This window comes from Paramormyrops kingsleyae, chromosome 9, assembly GCF_048594095.1.
Source record: "Paramormyrops kingsleyae isolate MSU_618 chromosome 9, PKINGS_0.4, whole genome shotgun sequence".
Lineage (NCBI taxonomy): Eukaryota > Metazoa > Chordata > Actinopteri > Osteoglossiformes > Mormyridae > Paramormyrops > Paramormyrops kingsleyae.
In genome coordinates this window covers 18,174,786-18,192,907 of record NC_132805.1, presented here as the reverse complement: position 1 = coordinate 18,192,907, position 18,122 = coordinate 18,174,786, and the positions used below count along the sequence as shown (strand labels likewise).

Sequence of the window (18,122 nt, the reverse complement as noted above, 5' to 3'; positions counted from 1 at the left end):
TTTTATTCCATTACCGGAGTTGTACTACTAGCTTCGTGGCTTGGCTTCCCTCCATCAACACGTTACAACTGGCGCCCGAACATCGTTCGCTGGACCTCGCCCGAGCACGCGAAGAAGGACTGGACAGGAACGGACTGCTTTGTGCTTTTCTCCACCGTGGGAGTCCGTGTGAGAGTGTATTTTGCCGTCCTTTTCGACGCACGTGTGCCTTTCTGCTAGAGCTAAAACTACCGTGATTGCTGTTGTGAGTACAGGATCTCGCCTCGTGTCCGCGGCCGGGATGTGTTTGTGTGAACTTCACGTTGCCTCCCTGCCTGCCGAATGCATTGGATTTGTGTCTGCTGCTGAACGCTTGGTGAATTAGAGAGGACCATTAAAGCTAAATAATTTTCCCTTGGATCAAGCGTGTTCAAACCCCAGCCCCTTTTTTTTTTTCTCTTTCCTTTTTATTCCTGGGGATTGCTGACTATTCTGCCGTCGAGTGAACTGACCTTTCTCTCTTGGAGTATTTCGGAGGACCGTGTGAGTTAAAAAAAAAATAAAAAATTGGATTGAGCTAAATGTATCTGAAGTTTTGAGTGCCTGTATTGAGCCGCTGTAGTATCACATTTTCTGTGACTTTCTCATATGGCCATACTCTCTGGTATAACACGTTTGATGCGCGTGTTGTTCATATGCAGTGCTATATGTATTCTAGTAGAGTTTTTGTTATTTAGTCTTAGGTTGAGCAGTTATATTACTCTTGCTCCTTAACAGTGTTAAAGCTGATTTCATAGTGGGTATTTGTCTTAAAAGTGCTGATAATGGCAACTCGCCCAAAAACACAAGCTGATGATCCTGACTCTGACCCAGACATGGACCTTTTAAGTTTGACTGGGTACACTGTCCCCCACCGCACTGCTGCGGACCTCGAAGACCAAGTTCAGGATCTGCAGTCAGAGGTTGAAAGGCTACGTGAGTGTTTGAGCGACTCGCTGGAACTACAGCGCGGCTTACTTAAACGGTGGGATGAAATCCACTCTGTTAGTCCCGGCACTCAGCAGCCGAACCCAACCCCCATGGCCACTTCAACCCCATTCACACCTGCTGTAACCAAATTGGGCCCCACACCAGATTCTGGTGCTCAAGGTAATCACTCAGGCTCTTTTCTGCGGCCCGCTTCACTTGAGCTGAGCAACACATCTAGAGTGATCGCTGCTGCATTACATCATGCAAAGCTCGAGCCCCTTGTGTTTGCTGGTGATGGTAAAGTGCCCCCTGAAGACTGGTTGCAGGCTGTCAACACCTACAGAGCTTCGTTGAACTTGACAGACATGCAGATACTACGCGAGCTGCCACGTTTCCTTGCAAAAGAGCCAGGTAAATGGTTTAAAGCATTCAGTTCACATGTTACCACATGGGCCCAATTCTGTCAGCTGTTTAAAACTGTTTTTCTACCGTCTGACCTCCAAGAACGTGTCCTGAGAGGCATTCTCGACCGTGTCCAAGCACCACTGGAGCCCCTACCAACATTCGTAGCTCACATGTTGGGGGAGTTTAATAAATTAAGGAGCCCACCACCTGCACAAGAGCAGATTGAACTGATATGTAAACATTCTTTGGAAAAATATAGAGTTGCACTGTATGGAGCCCCTATCCCCTCAGTGATGGACCTGTTACTGCGTGCACATGAACTCCATGCAGTCCTGGGGCCAAGTAGACGCCAGTCTCCCCCCCCCCCATTTGAGGAGAAACCAGGATACTGAGCCCCATTGCTATAAATGCTCTCGCCCTGGGTTCACGTCTCGCACCTGCCCAACCTGCAACACTGCATCACGGGTGCCACCATTTCCTAAGTCGCAGCCTGTAACAAATTACTCATCCCCAACACCTGTGTCCACAGATGTAGGTGTGCCACGCGCCGAGACAGACAGCTTGTCTTTTGTCACACCACCTCCATCCAGGCAGTCGGGAAACTTCAGGGGAGGGAGGACATTTCACAGAGGCAATCCTCCCTCCAGACGCTGACTGAGCCTCATCCACTTGCCTCAATCCCACAAGATCAGCACGTCCTATGTCACGTTGAGGACACTGACTCCAAAGCTCCCTGGAATACACCACTGAGAACTAAAGTGAACTTTAATGCTGTGCCTGTGGAAGCAACCTTAGACACGGGCGCTTCACTCTCTGCGGTGCGCGCAGATCTCATCTGTGTTAATGGCTCTTATCCGAGGAAAACGCATCAATGGACAGGTCCAACAGTGAGCCTTGCCAACAATGATTCATGTACCCCGGACGGTGTGACTTGGCTCTCTATTGGCTTCATGGGGAAACGATTCTACCAACGTTTTGCTGTAATCCCTAACCTGTCATCCCCTTTCATCCTAGGCATGGATTTCATGATTCGAGCCTCCTTGACCATCCACGTCCCATCCAGAACCGTCTTAATGGATGACATCCCTTGCCCTGTGGTGGACGAGGATGAAGACTGTGTTGGTGAATCATTCGCTGCAGGGGGAGCCATCATGTCACTGGACGCCTTGCAAACCAGTCTCGTGTCTAAAGTCGCCGAGGCAAGCCTGGAGGATGGACAAAAAGCAGCGATGCTCAATCTCCTCACCCAGTTCGACGACATGTTTGATGGTCATTTGGGGCGCACTTCAATGGCGGAACACCAAATTGACACTGGGGACGCGAGGCCCATAAACCTCCCTCCTTATCGCACCTCTCCAACAAAGAGAAGAATCATTGAGGAACAGGTTGAGCAGATGTTACAAGAAGGCATCATCGAGGCTTCCACTGGCCCGTGGGCTGCACCTGTCGTTATTGTTAACAGGCCTGACTCTGACCCAAGATTCTGTGTGGACTATAGAGGCGTCAACCAAGTCACACAAAAGGACTCATACCCCTTACCACGTATTGAAGACTCGCTTGACTTTCTGGCGAGGGGACAGTTCATCACGACACTAGACTTAGCACGTGGATACTGGCAGGTGGCAGTTGCTGAAGAGTCGCGACCAAAGACAGCTTTTATCTCACACCGCGGTCTCTTTCAGTTTCGTGTACTCCCATTTGGTCTCTGCAACGCCCCAGCTACGTTTCAGAGGCTAATGAACACAGTACTGGCTGGTCTCATTTACAAAACGTGCGCTGTGTATCTAGATGATATCGTTGTTGCTTCTCCCACCTTCGAGCAGCATCTAAAGGACCTGGAAGAGGTACTTAAAAGACTCAAAACTGCTGGTCTCTCATTGAAACTGAAAAAATGTCAGTTCTGTCTGAGTGAACTCACATTCCTCGGCTACCGCATCACACCCTCTGGCATAAAACCTGATGAGGACAGAATAGAAGCTGTGACAAAGTTCCAGGAACCATCCACCATGAAACATGTCAGACAGTTCCTCGGACTGACCGGATACTACCGGCGGTTCGTCCCGAACTACGCTCGCCATGCGGAGCCCCTCCATGCACTCACGAGGAAAGATGTTGTCTTCCGCTGGGATGACAAATGTCAAGAATCCATGGAAAATTTGAAAAAGTTCATCACATCTGCACCCGTCTTAAGATTCCCCGACTTCACAAGACCTTTTTTCATTCACACGGACGCTTGTGACCTTGGGCTCGGAGCTGCACTGATGCAGAAAGACGCAGACGGTCGAGAGGTTGCTGTGGCTTATGCAAGTCGCTCTCTTCACAAAGCAGAAAAGCCATACTCCACCCCAGAAAAAGAGTGTTTGGCTGTGATTTGGGGGCTTGAACATTTCAGACCTTACGTGGAAGGCCTCCATGTAACCATTTTCACCGACCACAACAGCCTCAGGTGGCAGCAGTTATCAGCAGTTTCGACTTCCGCACTCTACCCCCTGTGCTCTTGACTGATCGCTCGCATTTAAGGCAGCTACAGAATGATGACCCGGACATTGGCCAGCTTCTCAGTAATCTAGAGGTGAATTCGCACACCGACTCAGACATAAACAGCCCTTCACAGTTTGTTGTTCATGATAGTCTGCTTTTCTACTCTGACCCGAAGGCCAGATGTGGTCTGCATCCTCTGAAAGAACTGAAGCTTTACGCTCCCACATCAATCCGTGGCACCTTGCTGTCCTATTATCATGACCACCCCACTGCAGGTCATCTCGGTTTTTCAAAGACATTAGCAAGGCTGCGGTTAAGATTTTTTTGGCCCAAGATGGCAGCAGATGTCAAGCGATATGTCATGTCCTGCTCAGTGTGTCAGCTCACTAAACCAAGCCAGAGGAAACCGGCCGGCCTCATGGTTCCCATCTCTCCCCGAAAGCCATGGGAATACACTGGAGTGGATTTTGTCGGCCCATTACCCCGGACGGCATCCGGTAACTCGCACTTGCTGGTTTTCGTTGACTATTTCTCTAAGTGGATTGAAGTGTGTGCAGTTAGGGAAGCAACAGCGCAGGTGGCAGCTGGAAAATTTGTTAGTGAGGTGTTTGCAAGGCATGGTGCCCCAACCTACCTGATCTCTGACAGAGGTTCACCCTTCGTCAGTGAGTTGTTCGAACATGTTATTTCCACCCTGGGATCTGTGCACAGGCTCACCACCGCCTACCACCCGCAAACAAATGCGACTGAACGTGTTAACAGGACTCTCAAAACTGCCATACGTGCCTATGTCGGGGACAAACACACCGCGTGGGATAAATACCTGTCGCAAATCTGCTTTGCTTTGCGTACAGCCCCGCACGACAGCACAGGCCTCAGCCCCTCCATGATGCTTTACGGTCGGGAGCTTGACACCCCACTTGACCTCATAACAAACCCATCCATTGACGGTGTGGATGATCCGGGTGTGCCGTACCCAGAGACACTCAGGGCCTCTCTGCAGGAAGCTCATGACCACGCAAGAGCGGCTCTTGACCACAGTCACAAAAGACAAAAACACTATTATGACTTGAGACGCCGTCAGGCCTCCTATGCTGTTGGTGACCTTGTTAGGGTTAAGACACATCCTAAATCTGACTCACAGTCCAACTTTACTGCTAAACTGGCACCCCTGTTCGCAGGCCCACTCCGTGTTAGTCGGAAACTGGGAGATGTCAACTACGGACTGAGTGAGCTAGGCACCGGTGTGGATGCTGGGGTCTTTCATGTTGTTAACTTGCAACCTTTCCACACTTGGGACTCGGTTTCCCCCCGCAGGCGCACTGCGGCTGAAGAGCAGACTGAAACTTGGCATCTGGATGACGATGAGCCCATCACCCAGATGGCCAACCAGACTGACCTCCCTGCTGCAGACATGTGTTTTGACTCGTATGGTGACGCTGACTCTGGCCCAATGCCAGTCATGGACTGTGACTCCGTGGACCGATCAGCTGTGAGTGTGACTGACTCAAACCCTTACAGCGCTGACCGTTACGACCTCAGACCGAGACGTCGCCCCAGAATCACGTCTGGTTGATCGGCCAGCAGATGGACAAACTCTTACCATACTGACAGACTTGACCTGTAATAGGCAAGGGTTTGTTATGTCACGTGTGTGTTGAAGATTGAAATTGAATGCACCTTTTACTGTTCAGAGTTATGGTACTATTTTTTTGCATACCTTGTGTTTACATTGTGTGTCCTACTTTTGGTGGTACAGGTTTTGATAAGATTTAAATTTCCTTGTAGAGTCTTTCTGAGGTCTTTATCTCCTTATGTTTGCTGTGTGGTTCAGGTTTTTATAAGCCACCATTGCAGGAAAAAAAAAAAAAAAAGAATGACGTTGCTAAAAACTATAAAATTGGGATGTACACTGTACTTATTCACCTGATATGTTTACTACTTATTTCTCTGTTTTATTGTATACTCTGTTCATTGATATGTATATCAGTAGGCTGGTCATTTTGTCTTTCTCTGTGTGTAACGGCTGACTTTTCATCGAGTTCATGTATAGCGAGGTGTTACGCATAGCTAGGCTGCTTCTTCATCTGTGTACGGCTGAGGTCAGCCTTGTTATTACCAGGGGGGAATATGTAACAGCCAGAGTATAACAGAGCATTACCAGTTGGCGCCACACGGTGACGCCCCCTTTTTATTTTGTCACTGCGTATCACTTTTTACCCCAAGTCGACTTCCTTGACTCCAGTAATGTGGACGCTGGTGAACGCTACAGACCACGAACGTTTTGTATTATTCTGCATTCTTCTTACTTTGCTGAAAGTAATAGTTTATATGCCGTGAGACCTGGCTCATATGGTCCGTATCTGAGAATAAACGTGCGATGTGGAAATCCCTCCACTTTGTCTCCTGCCTCGCTGTTTTATTCCATTACCGGAGTTGTACTACTAGCTTCGTGGCTTGGCTTCCCTCCATCAACACGTTACACCGTGAACTGGGGCAGTATGGTATTCCAAAGGAGACTGTAACATCTCTTGAGAATAGTGTATACGAGCAGAGCCCTATGCACAAGGCATTACATGAAAAGGGTCATTTAACTACGCAACACAAGAGGCTGAAATATTACAAGTCACACTATGACTATGTTGAACCTGTTGAAGTCTTTCTTGGACGCAATCGCAGTGGCCAGAAGAGGCACTATCATTACATCCCAATACTGGAAACCCTCAAAGTAATTCTGAAATGGCAAGGTTTAGATCAGCACAGTTCTAGTTCAAATTCTGATGTACTCTGTGATGTCACTGATGGGTGGGTCATCAAATCCAATGCCATGTTTTCCTCAGACCCAGACAGTTTAAAGGTAATGCTCTTTCAGGATGCTTTTGAGGTGGCTAATCCACTCGGATCTGCCAAGACAAAGCATAAAGTATTGGCTGTCTACTTCACACTAGGAAATTTTCATCCACACCAATGATCAACTGTTGATCAGATACAGTTGGCATTACTCTGTGTAGAGAAAGATTGCAAATACTTTGGAATGGATAAGATTTTCAATAAGCTAGTGTCAGACTTGTGTGAGCTGGAGGAAAGGGGCATATCTTTCAATGGAAAGATATATAAAGGCACTGTTGCGTGCATAATGGGAGATAATCTGGGCTCCCACATGATTGGTGGCTTTACAGAAAATTTCAGCACAGCTCAGTATTTCTGCAGATACTGTTTGGCAACAAAAAGTGAATTTCAGTCGAACCCTCTCACAGTTTTCACTCATAGAAATCCAACTGATCATAATGAGACTGTGCGGTTTCTGGAAAGTAACGATGAAGTACACACTCATCACGGTGTTAAATGTGACAGTGTTTTCAACAAACTATCCAACTTTCATGTGTGTCAGCCAGGCTTACCAGCTTGTTTAGCTCATGATCTGTTTGAGAGGGTAGTAGATTATGATTTGGCATTGTTTTTGCAGTTCTTAATCATAACGCAAAAGTGGTTCAGGTATGAGGTTCTTAATGAAAGAATCAAATCATTTCCTGGTGAAAGCAGCGACAAGCTAAACACTATTCCCACTACAGGAGCAAGGCTTGGAGGGCATGCAGCTCAAAACAGGTGGCTTTTGAGATTCTTGCCTGTTTTGGTGCATGACACAATTGAAGATGCTGATAATGAAGTATGGGGTGCTTGTACTACTTCTAAGGGAGCTTGTTGAATTTGTCTGTGCACCTCGGCTCTCAGAGTCGCAGATTGCTTTCATGAAGGGACTGATTGAGCTGTATGTGGAATTGAGGAAAGAGTTATTTCCAAGAGTTCAACTTAGACCGAAACACCACTATCTGCTTCACTATGCACACTTGACTTTACAATTTGGCCCACTCATATATACTTGGACAATGCGCTTTGAATCAAAACATTCTTATTTTAAAAGATGCATTAGGGCAAGTAAGAACTTCATAAATGTAACCAAGTCTCTGGCTGAACGGCACCAGTTGCTTCAGGCTTATCAGTTTTGTGGTACCTTGTTTAGTCCCCAGGTTCATGTCTCAGACTCAACACGGTTCTATCCAGAGCTCTATGACCAGAACATAAAGACAGTGGTTGAAGAATTTGATTTGAACTCAAGTAACTCAGTTGTCACAGAGAGAGTACAGGTTAAAGGCACTACATATGCAAATGGAATGCTGGTCTTACTGAGCTATGCCAAAGGTCAACTGCAGTTAGGACAAATAGCAAGCATTTTTGTAAAAAATGAAACTACTGTCCTACTTTTGCTTCGAGGGAAAACTGCCAGGTGGATACCTGAGCTTGGACTCTATGAACTTAATGAAAATGCTTCTGACCTGTTCAGTTGCCATGATTTGAACAAACTTGATGATTATCATCCACTTTATTCTTACCAGAGAGGTACTCGGTGGCTCATTCCTCTTAAACACACACCAACATGGAACTTGTGAAAAACTATGTCAAGAAAGCAATGCCATCACTCAGTAGCGATCAGATGGATACACTCATGGCTAAACTGGAGGAATTAGGAGTGCTCTCTGTAGATGACCTGAGCCTTGTGGACCCGGAGGACATTAAAGACACTCTGCCATTCATTCAGTGCAAAAGATTCGTCAGAGCTGTCAAAGCATTGGAAGCAGGTGAGTTTTTGCCCCTCTGTTTTAATGCAAGTTTTCTGAAACTACAAAGGTTTATTCAAAAAATGCAAAAAAAAAGGTTGCCATCAGCTGTACATGGCAATAACTACCCTATAATTGGTTTTCATAATTAGGTCCATTTGTATTCCTGGTGGACCCAAACTGGACATTGAGGACCAATGTATTAATTGATTTGTAACAATCGTGATGTGTTTAATTTATGGAGATGTTTGTCATGTCATCCATAGATTCACAAGCTCCACCGCAGTTCACCAGGCCTGGCCCCTCATGAACACCTGAGCCACAGAGGTTTCAGCTGCCCTCAACACCACCTGAGACAGCCGACTCCCCATCCCAAGACACATATTCTGTACCATGGCACAAATTTCCCTCAAAAGTCATGGATGAGTTGCGTGAAAAGAAGTACATAATGGGGAAAGAGAGACGAGAGATGGTTCGGATCGTCGCTGAAGATTACCTCCATAAACACCCAGGAAGACCTGGTAGACAAAAGCTGAGGGAACTCGCCAGTATGATTGTAGGACAATATCCTGCCTCCTTCAAGCTGACAGAGCCGTTTGGAAACAAACCTTTTGCAAAAGATGGTTCTGAAAGATGGTGCTCCTCCTTGGATTGCCACCTTATCGTGGTGGAGGGGTTTGTGTGTCTCCGTGAACCTGGGGGCTAGGTTGTCGGGGGCAATAGCCCCTGGTAGGGTCTCCCAAGGCAAAAAGGTCCCAGGGGAGGGGCCAGACAAAGAGCAATCCAAAAGAACCCTATGAAAAAGTTATCAATCAAAGTCCCGTTTCCCTCGCCCGGACTAGGGTCACCGGGGCCCCACCCTGGAGCCAGGCCTGGGGGAGGGGCCCGTTGGCGAGCGCCTGGTGGCCGGGTGTTAGAGTGGAAAATGTATTACTTTTATCATATTAAGTATGTGTGTTAGCAATATGTAATATATATGTATCAGCCCCTGCGTCTAGAGACAGGGCAGAACAAAGTGGTCCCTAGACGCCAAAGGATGAGAGAACAGGAACTATAACTCTGGGTGGGGATAGGCTTGTCAACATGGCCAAGGAGGCCTACCCTGGGTTGTGTAGCGTTTCCTGATAAACCTTTGTCTGTAAAGGTACTAGCAGTATTAACAGTTTAAACTACGCCCCATGTAAGCCCCTCCCGCCAAGTATAAATAAAGAAGCCAAGGGACTGCCCGGTGTGACACTGAACTGAGGCGCAGATACTGTCTGTTGCATCTAAGTGAGTGGGCACCCTTGCGCAAGTAAAAGATAAGAAGTGTGCTGTCTCTTTAAGTCCTGAGTCCAAGAAGTGCATGTGTGGAGTGGCAAGCGACAGCGCTTCCTCCACATAGGTGAGGGTGAGAGGGGGTCAAAGCTACGGCGCTTTCCTCCAGCTCCCCAACATAAAACTTGGTCCTTCGAGCCGGATCCGAGAGGAAACCAGAAGACGCCGACCAGTCCGCCGACGAACAACACCGAAAACTGTCGACAGTCTCACTCACAGAGAGTGTGTGAAAGACCTGTGACGTGAATTCGTCTACAGGCCGGTGGTTAGGACCGTTCCCGACGGCTGGGGCGACGTCTGATGGGCCTCCGGACAAGAACTAGAAGCACTTCGCGAAAGGATCAGGTGAGAAGCACGACGCTGCAGCGTGAATGAGAACAGACGTGTATTAAGAGACTAGTAGAAGGTCTGCACGTCTGGCCTGGGTGCAACAACATACTGGTGACCAAGGGAGAAAGGACGGGTTTCACCCCTGAAAACTGATACCGCTGTCTCCATAGGAGACAGTAGAAGGCCGTGTCAGTGTCCTCCTGAGGTCTCATGCCAGGGACTTGCACCTAGGGGTTGTTGTTTTTTGTAGAAAAAAATGGGACAGAGTCAGAGCAAAGTAGAATTGGCGGGAGACGAGAAATTTATGGAAGCATACAAAGTAGGAGCAGGAGTTGTGAGTAATCGGAAATGGCAGAAAAGATATAAATTTCCTGGAAATCTGAATACAGGGGACATTCTAAAACTGCAGACCGAGTTAAAATTAGATATACTGGCTAGTTGCCGTTCAGAGAAAGATAAAATACAGAAAAAGAGAGAATACATGCTGTCTGAAGCTTGGTTAGAGCAAAGCAAACTCCGAGATAAAGCGAGGAAGGAGAAACAGAAAAATAAAAAAGAGAAGTTACAAGCAGCATTGGTTAAAATAGATGAGGAGACATCGCCCACTGCTCCCCCGCATGTGCCTGTGGCTGCGCCACTAGGGCCACAGCCACCACCTTATCATAATCAAAATAAGCCTGCACCTTTGCAAGCGGCTCAGGGAGCGGAGGGAGAGAGACCAAGGTTACATCAGACCAGGGCGACAGATCCACAATTGCAAAAACGTATAAACCCTGAAAATCGGAGAGTTCAGTGGCATGCAATAGAATTAGATGAGGAAGATGAGTTCCTCGCCCCGATGGTGGAAGTGGCTAATCCAAGAATAGCCCTGGATGATGATGGCATAGCCCCACCAGCCACCATATTAGTTTACCGCCCATGGACAGCAGAAGATAGAGCAGCCGCCCTGAAAGGCATCCCTGCCGTAGAGGACGGTGTGCCTGAGTTCTGGACAGCTATGACGGAACTACAGACCAGCTTTCACCTTAATGGGAGAGAATTATTCCGCTGTTTTAGACAGGTCCTAAGTCACAAATGGGGACGGGTAGCTGGTGACTTTACGGGTCAGGGAGCAAGAAACCAGCCCCTAGCACATGACTCCATGGAATTACAGCAGGCTCTAGACCAGTTGAGAGGAAGGTTAGAGGCCACATTCACAAGACGAGCTGATTATGGGAAAATAGCGCAGTGTAAGCAGAAAGAAGGAGAGGAGCCAGAGGATTTCCTGGACAGATTACGGCCTATGTTCAGGACGAACTCAGGAATTCCTCATGCGGAAGATGAGAACGGGGTATATCAGCAACAATTAAAAAGAGCCTTCCTAACTGGGTTGCGACCAGAATTAAAGCGATACATTGATAAACACTGGGTGCACCAGAATACAGGAACTGTGCAACAAGCAATAGAATATGCACAACACGCTCAAAAAGCCCAGAAGACAAAACCAGAAACTGTTTTCTTAGATCAAAGCGATCAGTTAGTGGCCTATACGCAGATCCAAGGAAGGGGTAGAGGAGGTTTCAGGGGTAGGAACAGAGGAAGAGGTAGAGGGGGATTGGGAAGAGGCCAACCAGGAGTAATAGACTGCTGGAATTGTGGGAAGATAGGACACATGGCAAGGGATTGCAGACTAAGACAAAAAAGGGACCCCACAACCAATCCCGATAGAAGGTCCACCTCCGGTGAGCCACCCCAGTGACTCCCAGCCACGGGGGACTCTATTTCAAATACTGAAACAGAGGAATGTGCCCCCGTGACCCTAAGACGCTGTAAAGTTGAAACAGTGCGAATAGAGGGAGAAGAGGAAGTAGACCTGCTAGCAGTGCAACAACTGTTAGTGTCAAAACAATGGTGTGAATTACCAAGCAGACAATTGTCTATAAATGGGGAAACTTATGAGTGTTTGTGCGACACTGGAGCCTGCAGGACGGTGCTGACAACAGCACCTCCTAAAACTACCTTTTCAACGGCTACAGTGAATATGAAAACAGCAGGAGGCCAAACAGATAGCCATAAACTTACCAACCCCCTGCTGATAATAGATGTCGAGACCAGAAAAGAGTGCGAAGCACAAGTACTCATAAGCCCTGCTTGCCCCGTAAATCTGGTAGGGAGAGATGTAATGCAAGCATTAGGAATAGGCGTGGTGCCAACCCCAAATGGAATGAAGGCCATAATAGAGGAGGATGTTTGTGTGTTACAAGGACATAACACCCCAACCTATTATTGGTCCTTAGATTTAGGAGACACGAACCAAACTAGAGAAATGTTGAGGAAAACTAGGCAGCAGCAGAAAGCACCACAAACGCAATATATGCTGAGTGATGCGCTGCACGTCACAATAAGGTACAAAACAGTACCAGGGCCAGACCCAGCATATGACGCCTTGTTCCATGCACAAACTGATAAATGCATTACGGTCCCATATCTGTATGTGGACACAGTAAATGGGTTAGCAGCAGCATCCGTCACCCTGACGAATAGGCAATGGAAATTGCTTCTAGAAGACACACCACACATTTCTCTTTCAAAAGGGAAAAAGCATAGATGGAAAGATTTGGGACAGTTTGTGAGCTGCGCATCACACCCAAAACTTAAATATACGACGCAGCCAGGGACAGAGTGGAGCTATAACGAAACACAAAACATATGGAGATTCCCTTTGGGATGGCGAGTGCCTGTGACCCCTGTCACACACATGGAGGACCCAGCCTGATTGATAGCTACGGTTGAGAGCCCAGAGCTGTCAGTAATACCTAAAGGGCTGTGGTCTTCCTCCCCCACTGATGTAGGGCTAGTAAAAGACTTCCCACCATATAAGGTACAGATACGAACACAACAAGAACCGATAGTGAGACAATATCCATTGAAACCCGAAGCTGAAGCCGGAATAGCACCGGTGATACAGGACATGTTGAGGTCAGGGATCTTGAGAGAGGCACCTGAGGCTACTTGCAACACCCCCATATTCCCAGTGCAGAAAGGTCAAACGGGAAAGTGGAGGATGGTGCAAGATTTAAGGCCAATAAATAACATAGTTCAGCATGCGGCACCAGATGTGCCTAATCCACATTTACTGCTTAACTCCCTTACGGGAGACAAGAAGTGGTTCTCAGTGATAGATTTGAGTAATGCCTTTTTCTCAGTGCCACTACATGAGGACTCGCAACATTTATTCGGGTTCACCTACAAAGGGAAGAAATATACTTACACTAGATTACCGCAAGGTTTTTCTGAAAGCCCACATGTGTACACAATGGCCCTCCGCTTCTCTATGCAAACGTGCTCCAACATTTGTACAAGACAGGACATAAGGCCTCGAAAGAAAAGCTACAATATTGCCAGAAGAAGGTCATATATTTAGGTCATTATCTTACGGGGGAAGGGAAGGCGCTCCTAGAAACTCGTAAGCAAGCGATTAGAGAGGCGCCTAAACCAAGGACAAAGCAACAGATGATGTCCTTCCTGGGACTGTGCAATTACTGTAGGGAATGGTTACCAGACTATGCAACCTTAGCACAGCCTTTGCAGGAGTTAATATATGGGAAGGAGATGACACTAAAAGACCAAATACAATGGACCGGCAAGGGAGAAGCAGCATTTGAGAAACTGAAACACATGCTGCAGACAGATGTAGTCTTGGCCTTACCAAACTATGAATTGCCTTTCACCCTATGCGTAGATGCACAAGAAGGGTATATGAAAGCTGTTTTAACACAACCGTTTGGAACTAAACACAGACCATTAGCGTTCTACTCTAAAAGACTAGACGCTGTGGCAGCAGGGTTTCCAAGCTGCCTGCAGGCATGTGCAGCAGCAGCGGAAGCAGTGAAAATATCAGCAGAGCTAGTGTTATGCCACCCCCTGACCCTGAAAGTACCACATGCCGTATCGCTGATATTGCTCCAGACACCACTACCCTTCTTAACGCACGCTAGACACCTGACCCTGGTCTCACTTCTGCTCTCACAGCCTAATATAACCTTGCAGAGGTGTGGACCATTAAACCCCAGCACCCTCCTGCCGTCTCAGGCAGAGGGAGACGCGCATTCTTGTAAAACCATAATAGAAGAACAAACAAAACCCCGAGCTGACATCTCTCAAACGCCCATACCCCAGACTACAGTCCTGTTCGTGGACGGGTCTGCATCTAAAGATCAGTATGGAAAAAACAGAGTAGGGTATGCGGTAGTAACCCAAGACAAAGTGATAGAAGCAAAGGCGTTGCCGCCGACATGTTCAGCACAAGCTGCAGAACTGTATGCCGTCATCCGAGCCTGTGAAATACATGAGGGGAAAGAAATTACGATATACACAGACAGTCAGTACGTTTTCTCAGCAGTGCATCATCATGCAGCTGTGTGGAAAACGAGAGGATTCAAGACGTCCCAAGGGACCACATTAACTTATTCGGCGTTACTACTAAAACTGTTAGAAGTCGTGCAGAAACCAAAACTACTAGCACTCTGCAAATGCAAAGCGCATCAGGCCAATGAAACTGAGGAAGCGAAAGGGAATGCTTTCGCTGATCAAACAGCTAAGGAAGCAGCCCAAAGCGCACCGCTCGAAGAGAGCGATGGGCTCTTCCTCATAGAAACTAATGTACTACGAGACGCGCAGCAGAATGCCCCAAAGGCAGAAAAGCAGAGATGGACAAAAAGGGGGGCACAAGAAAAAGATAATGTGTATGAAGTGGACGGGAAGCCAGTCCTTCCGCGGAGTCTGTATAAAACAGCAGCTTTAGTGAGTCATGGGAAGACCCATGTCTCAACAGGAGGGATGGTACATATAATACAACAACACTTTTACACAATAAATTTTTCTGATTTTGCAAAAAACTATTGCAGAGCGTGCATGATTTGCTGTAAACATAATGCACAAGGGAACATGAGACCCAAGCGAGGCCAGTTCCCCATGCCGGAGCAGCCGTTTCAAGCAATACACATGGATTTCATAGAATTGACGTGGTCACAAGGTGCAAAATACTGTTTGGTAATAATAGACACCTTTTCAAAGTGGGTAGAAATATACCCAGCAAAACGCTGTGATGCAATCACAGTAGCTAAATGCTTAGTGGGACAATTCTTTCCGACATATGGAATCCCCGAAATAATACGATCAGACAACGGCTCACATTTTGTAAATAAAGTACTAGACTTATGCTCACAAGCACTAGGATTTACACTAAAAAATCATTGCGCATACCACCCCCAGAGTGCAGGTCTAGTGGAGCGAACTAATGGAACAATAAAAAATAGGCTAAAGAAAACCATGGAAGAAACAGGCAGACCATGGCCAGAATGTTTGTCACTAGTGAAACTATGGATGCGTATCACGCCTGCGGTCAGTGGACTGACCCCCTTTGAAATAGTATACGGGAGACCGTTTCCGTTGATAGGGGAAACTACTGACGTAGGGAAGGCAGGACATGAGCAAACGCTTGCGGATTGGATGAGCAGACTGCTCGCTAAACAAAGCGCTCAACATCCTAGTAATTTGCCAGAAGCATCTGTGTCTGTGTTACAGGATTCCGTGAAGCCTGGCGATTGGATACTGATTAAAGTCCTACAGCGTAAGGATTGGACTACGCCCCGGTGGGACGGACCATATCAAGTACTCCTGACAACACCCACCGCACTGAAGATTGCGGAAAGACCGTCGTGGATTCACAAAAGTCACTGTAAGCTCATAAAGCCCTTGCCAGACGCCTCACTCGCGGAGTAGCAGTGGAAGTCCGCTACAAAGGCACGAAATACAATAGGTTTTCGCTGTCTCAACCCGGTGAAGAAACCAACTGAACTGCACTCCTTTAGGATGGCTCTGACAGGGTGTTCTTGGTGGGCTAAAGGTCTGACTGCAGGTCTTTTCGTTATACTAATTATATTGATATTACAATTTGGAGATGAGAATGTGGATGTAGGGAAAAAGTGGACCCCGGATGGGATTCACCTCACCCGTATAAACGGAGATGTACAACATCCGTTCCTACAGAATTACTGGTACAGATATGTACATGACGCTGTGAAACAAAAGAATCTGTCTAACTGTTATGTTTGCTCTGTCATGCCACACCATAGTGAAGGCCCAACTTTAACCGGGAAACCTATGAACAGATCCCAGGCTAAATGTGCTTCCTCATTCGGAGGCGTCGGATACCAGCACATAGGTATTAAAATAAATGACACAAACCCATATGCCCCAGGGATTGACAATAACACTTGTGATCGACTATTTTGGATTGACTTCAAGGTCACCAAGTCTAATAGTTCATTCCCGTTCCCGGTCCTTATGAATAAAGACCCGAGAACATTCAACCATACTATGTGCTATGACCAAATGAATGGCACAAACCCCCTAGGTAACACCACAAATTGTGATCAAATTGCTGTTTCAGGTGAAGGAGCACCAGTCAACATGTCAGGCCCCAGCAATGGGTCCTATTGGGTGCAAGGCGTAGCCTGGTTGTGTGGTAGCCGTGCTTATTTTGTGTTACCACCCGGCTGGTACGGAGTTTGTGCACCCATTTATGTTTCAGATCACACCTATGTAATAAGTACTGAGGACACAACTAAACGACGTAAACGCAGCACGGAAGAAACCGTGAAACAACATGATAGCGTGTGGGGAACAGATGTCCCCGACGATCAAAAGTTGTGGTCCGAAGGGAAGAAAGTAATACTTGCCTTGTTTCCACACGTGGGAGTAGGAAAACTACTGCTCCGCGTAGAAACTCTGACCTACAGATTAGGTTTGTTCATGAATGCTTCCATAACAATAGAGCAGCAACAAAATAAAGAATTGGATATAACCCGGCAGATGGTGATACAGAATAGAATGGCACTAGATCTCCTCACTGCGGCGCAGGGAGGGGTGTGTGTATTACTGAATCAAACCTGCTGTACTTATATTCCTGACAATGTACATTCTTCCAACATGACGAATGCCTTGCAAAAGCTGAAAGATCTACGGACGGTGATGACCGAAGAAAAGAGCCAGCAAGGGTTCTCTTGGTTGTCCTGGTTCACCACCGGAGCATGGTGGACCATTCTGATGAAAATATGTGCACCATTTCTGATGTTTTTTATATTATTTTTCTGCTGCTGTATCACCGTGATTCCATGTTTGAAAATGCTGATTAATTCTGCTCTACATTCCGCGTTTCGAGCTCAAGACAATATGTTGTTGTCCCTTACCGACAATATGGAGATGGAAGAAGAGCCCGGAGAGGTGTAACTCACAATGACGGACGGTCCGAAAACCTAAAGGGCGTGGACCACTCCTGAAGCTCGAGGAGACCCTCAGTGTGATTCTGCTTTCTTACAATTAACATGATAAACAGGAGGGACTGTTAGAGTGGAAAATGTATTACTTTTATCATATTAAGTATGTGTGTTAGCAATATGTAATATATATGTATCAGCCCCTGCGTCTAGAGACAGGGCAGAACAAAGTGGTCCCTAGACGCCAAAGGATGAGAGAACAGGAACTATAACTCTGGGTGGGGATAGGCTTGTCAACATGGCCAAGGAGGCCTACCCTGGGTTGTGTAGCGTTTCCTGATAAACCTTTGTCTGTAAAGGTACTAGCAGTATTAACAGTTTAAACTACGCCCCATGTAAGCCCCTCCCGCCAAGTATAAATAAAGAAGCCAAGGGACTGCCCGGTGTGACACTGAACTGAGGCGCAGATACTGTCTGTTGCATCTAAGTGAGTGGGCACCCTTGCGCAAGTAAAAGATAAGAAGTGTGCTGTCTCTTTAAGTCCTGAGTCCAAGAAGTGCATGTGTGGAGTGGCAAGCGACAGCGCTTCCTCCACATAGGTGAGGGTGAGAGGGGGTCAAAGCTACGGCGCTTTCCTCCAGCTCCCCAACACCGGGCCTTGGCCCGTGGGGCCCGGCCGGGCACAGCCCGAAAGAGGCACGCGGGACTGTCCCCAGGTGGGCCCACCACCCGCAAGGGGAATGTCAGGGGTTCGGTGCATTGTGGA

General features: G+C 47.2%; 1 long non-coding RNA gene across 1 annotated transcript; it reads left to right on the top strand.

The window, feature by feature from the left end:
• The first annotated feature begins 9,367 nt into the window (after window positions 1-9,367).
• LOC140592641 (uncharacterized) lies at window positions 9,368-17,879 on the top strand. The gene is made up of 2 exons (XR_011993014.1): window positions 9,368-10,112; window positions 15,663-17,879. It is a non-coding gene; the product is annotated as an uncharacterized lncRNA (long non-coding RNA).
• The last annotated feature ends 243 nt before the right edge of the window (window positions 17,880-18,122 follow it).